This window comes from Echinops telfairi, unplaced genomic scaffold (assembly GCF_000313985.2).
Source record: "Echinops telfairi isolate 266 unplaced genomic scaffold, ASM31398v2 ScPeMD7_1;HRSCAF=3_0, whole genome shotgun sequence".
NCBI classification, from domain to species: Eukaryota; Metazoa; Chordata; class Mammalia; order Afrosoricida; family Tenrecidae; genus Echinops; species Echinops telfairi.
The window spans coordinates 2,656,899-2,666,293 of record NW_022103896.1 but is presented as its reverse complement, the minus strand read 5'-3'; the positions used below and the strand labels follow the sequence as shown (position 1 = coordinate 2,666,293).

At 55.5% G+C, this 9,395-nt stretch overlaps 1 pseudogene; it reads right to left on the bottom strand.

The window, feature by feature from the left end:
- Positions 1 to 5,750: 5,750 nt before the first annotated feature.
- On the bottom strand, positions 5,751 to 6,109 carry LOC115868299 (annotated as a pseudogene).
- Between the last annotated feature and the right edge of the window lie 3,286 nt (positions 6,110 to 9,395).

Sequence of the window (9,395 nt, the reverse complement as noted above, 5' to 3'; positions counted from 1 at the left end):
CGAGGGGACCTGGGCGGGGTCCCGAGGCTGGGAGGGCCTGCGCCGGGACTGGAGTCGCGCCAGCGGGTACCCAACGCGTCTGGGGACCTGGGGACCCCAGGGCGGAGCGGCGGGCCTGGCCTCGCTTGATCTCTGGGGACGTAGGGATCCGCTGCCGGTGGACCAGGGCAGGACCTTCGCCCACCCACCGGTGAACTTGGCCCCTCGGTGGCGTGGGTGCTTCCCGGCCTGGCGTTTTGAAATTAATACTGAAATATGAATGTCTGCCGGCCCTTGAACTTGATCGTGCTTCGGGTCCACTCGCGCACGACCACACCGCCCCCTCACGGCGCGGCGCGACACGGTCCGCCAGCTCCGTGGGCCATCGCGTCCAGCGCCTGCAGGGCCACAGGCTTTAGACCTGGCCTTTCTTAGGCTACCCTCCATCCCCCCACGCTCTGCCTTTCTGTTCATTCCCACCTCTACCTGGAAGGTCCCCCCACCCAAATTCCCTCCCCCGACCCCCAACCCCACTCCCTTAATGCAGGCACTAGGGTTTCCTAAGAAGGCAGGTCCTTCCATTCACAGGGTCATTGCCCCCTGCAGCCCAGCCCTGGCCTCCAGCCTCCTGGTCTCCCCACCCCCACTCCCCACCCCTGGGCCCCTGCCCCAGTCCTTCCACCGGGGGAGCCTCTGCAGTGACCCATGGCCTCCTTCCCTCCCGGCCGGCAGTGCCCCATCCCCACCCCACTTGGGGTACACACCTCCCCAGCTCCCCTTCTGCCTGGAGGTGGACATCCTGAATTTGGTCTGTTCTCCAGAGCCTTTTCCCACCAGACTCCGGGCCACCTCCCTCTCTCTCCATCTCAGTGGAGGGTGTCTGTCTCCACACACAGCCCACTGGTGCAACACAGGGACATGTCGTGAGTAGCCCCCACTCCTGGCCACCCATGCACCTCAACAATACACACTGAGGCAGTGAGCTGGGGCTGTGGTGCACAGCGCTGCCCTGGCTGAAGCTCAGAGGTCACGAGGCCTTTCCTCCTGGTCCATCTTAGGCTGGACAGGTCGCTGGAGCCTGCCCACTGTCACAGCCACACAGTGCCCCACTGAGGGCCGCAACCAGGGCTCGAACCCACATCTCTGGCACGGAAGGTGAGGGCTGTCAGAGCTGCCCACTGGCCGCCCACAACGGTTCAGGGGGGTGGGGGGAGCTGCAGAAGCAGGCACCTCCATAACCCTGGATTATGGTATCAAAGTTTTTAACTGCCAGGGGTGGTGTTGATATTTTCCCCCCTGAAAAGAGGGGATCTTTGTGCTGTACAGGGTTTTTTGAGGCTGTCGGTCTTTGTGGGAGCAGACAGCCTCATCATTCTCCCTCAGAGCACCTGGGGGATTCAAACCGCTGACCTCGTGGTTAGCCACCAGGGCTCCTTGTCCTTCATACTGCCTGGACTCCCTGTGCAGTATAATCATGGAAATCAAAAGGGCAGGGATGACCACACGAGTCAGAAAGGTGTCCACTGCTGGTGGCTGGGGCTTGGTTCCTGGTGGTGAGTGGATGGGTTCTGGGGTTCACTGGGCAACAATCCCTTTGGTTTCCTGTTATAAAACTCTGGGCAGCTATGCCACAACACAGACTTTTTTTTTTTAATCATTTTATTCGGGGCTCATACAACATGTGTACATTCATTGACCTCATCATTCTCAAAACATTTGCTCTCCACTTAAGCCCCTGGCATCAGGTCCTCATCCCCCCCCCAGCCCCCCTCCCTCATGAGCCCTTGATAATTTATAAATTATTATTTTGTCATATCTTGCCCACTCACACCACTGGTCCTGTAGGGATCATCCTTCCTGGATTCCCTGTCTCCAGTTCCTATCTGTACCAGCACAACACAGACTTTTTAAAGTAAACCTGGATGTGATCCTTCCTAAAGATAAACTACTGCAAACCAACCCCAGGGGCGGGGAGTCCTTTCTGGCTTACAGGGACCCTGCAAGACAGGGCAGCACCGCCCTCCCTACCCTTTCCCAGACTGTCCAACATCCTGGGAGCAGGCTGCCTCCTTCTCCCACGGAGCCTGGTGGCCGGTGGGTTTGAACCGTGGGCCTTGCAGTGAGCAGTCCGGTGCTGAACGCACAGCACTTCAGGACTCACGAAACACAGACCTCATTCCCCCCGACCCCACTCTCTCACACACCCACAAAACTCGCTTCTGCCTGGAATCACGGGTGCACTGGAGAAGCCCCAGCCCCAGAAGCGCCCTGCGGCGGGGATCTGAGGGCACAGGTAAAGCGGTAACTTCGTTACAAGGACTCCTTTCTCCGAGAACCGGCTAAGCTCATGAGCGGACATGCGGGCCCCCTGGTGGCAGAGGGGAGCAACTGCAGCCTCCCTCCCCCAAGCACCAAGGCTGCTCCCAGGTCTGAGCTGAAGACCACAGGCCTCTGCTACACGCCCCCCATTTGCTCCAGACCCCCAGCATCAAAGCTCCCCATCTCCCTCCTCCCACCCCTTCCAGACACCTCCACCCTCAAACCCATGGTCAGCTCCCACAGCACAGGGCCTCCAGGCCTCACCCAAGGCAGCCCCATCCCTCTCCCCTGAAGTGGCTGGTGGGTTCTGGTCAGCAGCTGTAACACCCGGGCTACTTCACTGACCTTCTGACCCCTCAGCCTTATCCCTGCCTCCCACCTGGAAACCCAGGGCCCCTGTGCCCCAGCTGCTCCCACCCTCACCTCATCCAGCACTGGCTGGGCCCCCATAGGGCTGACTCGACCCCTCCCTCTTGGGACACTTTCTTACTTTATGTGTGGATCCTTGTGCTTGCTGTCACCGCCTGCCAGCGTGTCACCTGCAGTGGCTTGCATGTGGCTATGTTGCTGGTACAGCCCTGCTGATGTTGCAATATCAGTGACAGACCAAGAGGAAGACCGGGTCCCCTCTTTCTGAAAGAGAGCTAACAGAGAAGGCCCTGTGGCCACACTGATGGCCATCACCTTTGGGCTCATCCCGTGGGGCGCCTGGAGCAGGAGGACATCGTGTTTGGTGGCGCAAAGGCCCAGTGACAGGGAGGGGACCCTCCATGAGGTGGACAGGCACAACAGTCCAACAATAGGCTCAAGGCTGACCCAGGCCCAGGCCAGACCATTGCTGTTCACATTAGGTCACAGGCTACGGACCTGTCTGTCAATTACCATCTGTCTCTCATTGCTCATCTACCACCTATCATCTGCCTGTTATCCATCATCTGTCATCTCTGTATCAATCAATCTATTATCTCTCACCTCCCCACACATCTATTGTCTATCTACCCACCTATCTATAAGCTACCTATCCATTTAACTATCCTATCCTGTCTCTATCATCCATTTAACTACCATCTATCCATCTGTCCTTCATTCTGTCACCTGTCTGTCCACCCATCCACCCTGCCGTCCTTCCATCTATCATCTCTCTCTTCATCACTCACCGATCTATCCATGCATCCTTCCTTCCATCTGTCTCTGCTGAGACTGCCGGGTTGTCATCTGGTCAGGGCCGCCTGTGGTCACACACTGGGTGCATGGAGCAGTAAGACTGCAGGGAGGACAGGGGGCTGCTCTGGGGAGGAGGAAGCACAGGGCTGCAGCCTGTGGCCTGAGGGTTCATGGTGGTCTCCACTCTGGGGTTCCCAGCATCTTGGGGACTAAAATGAGGGCACTGGGACAAACTTGTTGCCCCCCAAGCTTTTTCTGCACATGGTCACATTTAGAAATATTATGTCCCACAGCTTCATTGGCTGAAAGCCTTGGGCTGAATTATGTCCCGCCCAAAATCGGTGTCAGCTTGGCTGGGTGGTGAGTCTTAGGTTTGGAAGGATGTAGCCATCATCCCTGGTGTGCCCTGATGACAAGGGTGGGCTGCAACACCCTTCCTCAGGTGACCCCCTAGTTTGATGCAAGGTGAGCTTCATAGGGGGGGCTGCCCTCACGTCCATCTTACAAGAGCTGAGCAAAGAGAAGCAGCAGACACCGAGGGAGAGGGAGATCTCGCCACTGCAAAGCAGAAGGGCCAGGAGTGCCGCAGCCCATCCTTGGGACCCGGTGTCCCTGTGCCGAGAACCTCCTAGACCCAGAGGGAGCTTGGTGTCGAGACACAGGAAGCTCCCCAAGGAAGGCCGGGTCCACACAGTGGCAAGGAGACAATGACCTTCCACCAAAGTCAACGGAGAGAGTACCTTCTCCTGCGTCAGTGCTGCGCCCTCAGACTCGCAGCCACCTGGGCTGCGAGGAAACGCATTCCTGTTTGTGGCAGCCACCCGTGACGTGCCTGTGACAGCACCTCGAGGCCCCACGGCACTGAGCTGGTTCCCGCTCATATGAACGTCAAGTGTCATTGGCCAGTTCTGATGGCCTTGTCAACGCACACCTTGATGGGGACAGACAGCATCCTCGTTCCTCCGAGGTTTGAACTTCAGCAGTCTCACGTCATCCGACAGGGTCCCCTTTCAATCAAATGACCCTGAACTGAAATGTGCCGCTTTGCTCGCTGGCTTTCCATGGCCCCAGTGTGGAGGTCAGCTACAATGTGCCCGAACGGCAGCCACCGACGGCCACCCCCAGCATCACAGTAGCTCCAGCGCTCTGGCTAAAGGTTAGCGTTGTATTGATGGGGGGTGCTGAAGATCCCATCAGAAAGGATGGTGGTCCGCCACTCCTCCCTGCCTTGGAGGTTCCTGGGGCGCTCGTGAGCAAGGCAGAGGGGCCCCAGCCCACGGGGCTTGTCTGCTCTGCATGGGCAGTTCCTCCACAATCATCTCTCATCAGCCTTTGGTGGGGACAGACTCAGAGGACCTGTCCAGGGTCCAGAGCAGATGGTGACCCTGGCCTCCTCTGCCCTCAGGTACACAGTCTTGACTTCATGAGGATCGGACTTTGAGGGACACAGCAGGGGCAACTGGAGCAGGATGGCCCGGGTTGGGGTGACTGTCCTTCTGGGGCCTTGAGGTCACCCCCCAGGCCCTGAGACAGTCCTCATGTCCACCTAGAGATGAGTACAGTTCCTTGTCTCTATAGAGTGACCGTTCCTGGATGTCATCGGAAAAAAATCATACCCCAAATGAAAGAAGATAGAAAGAAAACCAACGATGATAAAATAAAACACAGAAAAACCACAATCCAAAAGAATTCAGAAAATAATGAAAAAATTAGAACAAATTAAAAATGGTTCAAAAGGGAAAATAACGTAAGATTTAAAAATGTAACCTAACTGTATCCACTGCATTAACTCACTTCCCGATGCACCCTGTCTGGGAGCAAGGCCATCACAGCCTGGGCGATCGTCTTCAGGGAACTCGACAGACAGAGGCTGCAGCGTCGACAGGGGACCCTGCGGATGGACGCCGGGCCTCACTGCCCTCCATGGCCATCTGCAAAGTACATGCTCAGAATGCAAACATGAATACAGCGTCCCGCACTTGGAGCTAAGATTCTGTGATTTACGGTCCTTGGATCCTTGGGTTGTACTCCTTTTGTGTGGGCTCTGTTTTAGGACAAGCTTTTAAGGCCCGAGATGCTGTTCCTTCTGATGGCTGGGCACCCTTTGCTTTCTTCACACCACCTTGCTAGCACTATCATTATTATTTTTTTCAGAGACCATAGACCATTCAACAATGTCTTTTATTATATATGGGGTCCCCCCCCCCATTATTTCCTTAATCTCTCCATACACAGGCAAAGTTAAGGGTACTGTTTAATACCTTTGAACTTGCTAACCCGATCCTTGCCTAGAGAAGGGATATGTACCCCTGAAAGTGCGCTTCACCAGGAGGCCAATTCATCCGCTGCCTGAGGAGGACAGGAAGATGTACGTGACAGACAGACTGTCCCTGTCGGGACCTTCCTTCTCCACCACCCGACAACCCTGGTTCAGGCCCAGCGCGGCAGGAGGCTTTCATCAAACCTGGGAAACATTTCTTAGGGTCACCAGACAGCGTGTCGGTTCTCGTGGTGAAGTGCCGTGAGAAGCAAGGCAGGGGTCGTCCTGGAAGATGATTTTGGCTGGGGTTTCTTTGCAGACGATCTTTCCAAAGACCCTGTTGCCACCAGGTCAGGCGACCTGAGCCTTGGTGATCTCATGCCCCATCTCGGGCTCCCTCCTGCGCCACCATCCCAGGGGCACCTGGGGCGGAGAAAGGCGCCCACGAGCACTGTTATTTTACACTCTCCATGGTGACGGAAAGGGCAAGAACAACTAAGTCATTCCTGAGCGAGAAGGGCAGGTGGGCTATCCGCTACCAGGCCTTCATGCAAGGTGATTGTCACTAAGGCAGGCAGAGACTCGGGGACCAGAGGACAGCCAGACGTGTCCCCACATGAAGGCCCTGGCTTCATGAATGGGTGAGGTAGAACCCCAGGGTGGAAGAGGAAGTTGGGCTCAGCTGTGAATGTGCTGGGATCAGGGGGCACACGGTCGGGAAAGTGCATGGGTGGTCTGAGGCTCCAGGACGAAGGCCAGACAAGGACAGCTCTGATCTCTGTGACGTGCGCAGTCAGTTCCCTGAGGGACGGGCAGAGCTGCCCGTGGGGTCTCCAAGCCGCCACCTTTACAGAAGCGGGTGGCTCCGTTTTTCTCCCTCCCCAGCGGCTGGTGGGTCCAGGTCCCCCAACGCTCAGTGAGCTAACAAGCACTCAACCACTGCGTCAGCGGGGTCCCTTGAAGATGGCAGTGGAGGAGACTCCCGACCTTGGGGGAGGAAGAAACTCCCTGAGTAAGACACCTTCTCAAGTGAGACCCTAACAACCACAGTCAAGGCCCCACCAAGCAGGGGACTGTCACGTGCGTCCCCAAAGGTCCGCACTGGCTCCAGCAATGGGCGCACAAGGACCCTTGGGGAGCAGGCCTGCCCCGCCCTGCAGGGCACCCTGAGTCGGAACCCACGGAGAGCAACGGGCTTCAGTGAAGGGCTGGGCTCACCAGATGAAGGTCTTTTGTTCATCAAAAGATACCAGCAGGGTGCCAGCTTAATTGCATTCTGATTCAAACAAATTGAAAAAAAATCTTGAGACAACTAGGAAAATTTGACTTTGTATATTTGGTGGCATTAAGTTGTAATTTTCATTTTTTAAAGCTGTGACAATGATGTTTCCATGATGTCAAAATACGCCGAGTCGATCAGGGCGCCGTGAAACACCGATGAGACACAGTACTCCTCCGTTCCCGAGTCTTGTCCACTGCCCCCCCCACCTCCACCATGACCCAGCCCTGCCTTTCACTGCCCCCCCCACCTCCACCACGACCCAGCCCTGCCTTTCACTGCCCCCCCCACCTCCACCATGACCCAGCCCTGCCTTTCACTGCCCCCCCCACCTCCACCACGACCCAGCCCTGCCTTTCACTGCGAGCTAGACCGGAGCGTGTGCACAGGGACAGATAAGAGATAAGAGCTCACGGACACACGGAGTCCAGGAACAGGAATGGGAGCAGCGATACCAGGAGGGTAGGGAAGGTGGGGAGGGATGGGGAAGGGGGAACTGATCAGGATAATCAACACATAAACTCACACCACCCCCACCCCCTCCAGGGGGACGAACAACAGAAACCGTGGGGGAAGGGAGATGGCAGTCTGTGTAGTGTAAGATATGAAAATAATAATAATTTATAATTTACCAGTGGGTAAATTATAGAGCTGCAAGAACCCCCAATAAAATGATCTTTCATAAAAATAAAAAATATAAAATAATGCACACAAAGGCTGAGCTTGCAGTCTTCTCCCAACGTCACGATTCTGCGTGAGTCTGACACCCGCAGCCCCCACACCACTTCTAGCTCATCCCCACTACAGCTACAGTAGCCCCCAGAGCTGTCTCCGCTGGCCCATGCGTGCCGCTGACTTCCTCCCAGCCTCAGTCATTGCCAAGAACATCATTCTGGCCCCGTCGATATGGTCCCTTACGACGTACAACTGTGGGATCACTTTTTGGAATGCATGGGATGGGTACAGCCCTGGGAGCCAGCACGATCTACTTCCACAGGAGAGCAAGAGACTGCTGCCGCAGGGGGCCAGGGGCGCAAAGGCTGGTGCGGAATGTGACTGACATGCGAGGAGCTGGAAATGTGGCGCCACCCCAGGACAAACACAGGCAGAGCCCTGTCCACACTGCTTGTTCAGTGGAGACATTCTCTGAGGTAACCTGCCCCTCCTCCAAAGCCTCACAGCCAACGCCTGGGTCACACTCACGGGTCCACACCCTCCCCTTGCACCCCAAAAGCCTCTCGTCCTGCGTCTCTCCGACCCACAGGTCCCAACGCAACCCTTCTCCAGCTCCAAGCCCCACACAAGTGCTTGGAAACGGTCGTGTAGCAATTGCACATTCCACTGGACACGACTGACGTTTGGAATGACGTATGTATTAAATCCCAGATATATATATATATGTAACATAAAACCACGCGTGTCCTCTGAAAGTCCGAGGTTGGAAACGGTTGTGTAGCAATTGCACATTCCACTGGACATGACTGACGTTTGGAATGATGTATGTATTAAATCCCAGATATATATATATGTTTGGAATGATGTATGTATTAAATCCCAGATATATATATATATATAATTTAAAATCACGCGTGTCCTCTGAAAGTCCGAGGTTAGCTGATTCCCGAGAATGATGTAGGTATTAAATCCCAGATATATATATATATATAGACGTTTGGAATGATGTATGTATTAAATCCCAGATATATATATATACATACATATATATATATATATACACATATATATGTAATTTAAAACCACGCGTGTCTTCTGAAAGTCCGAGGTTAGCTGATTCCCGAGAATCTACGCACAACACAAACTTCCTTCTGAGGTGGTCGCTGCAGCATGTCTGGCCCTGTCCTGTCGAGTGGCCTCCCTGGGGGTGTGTCACGGACATGAGGTGCAAAAGCAGTGGTTGCTGGGGACTCCTGGGAGGGCCGCACGGTGCCCTGCCCAGGGCACATGGCGAGGCCTGGCTGCACGGAGAGGGCTTTGCATCCATCCTGCCTCGTCTTTCAGGTCAGGTGGGGTCGGAGCCGTGGGAATGGAAGGACTTGTGTTATTGTGAGTCCACTCGATTCTTTGAACCCCTCCCACGGTACATAAGGCAGGAATTGCCCCGGTATCTGCTACCATCCAATCTGAGGGGTGACCCCAGCTGGCACCTCCTAGCAGGTGGCCAAGAAGAGCAGGAGGGCAGTGGAGGTGATCAGAGTCCCGCCCGGAGACAGGTGTGGGGCCGACAATTGCCCTTGTGAGACACACACGCCTAGCCTTCTGGGAAGTTCTCACCCCGTTGAAACTGCCTCCTCCTGGTTGGCGTGCCCAGTGACCATCCCACATCTCCACGGGTGTCCAGAAGGACTTGATGCTGCCCCATGTCCCGCTGGCCCC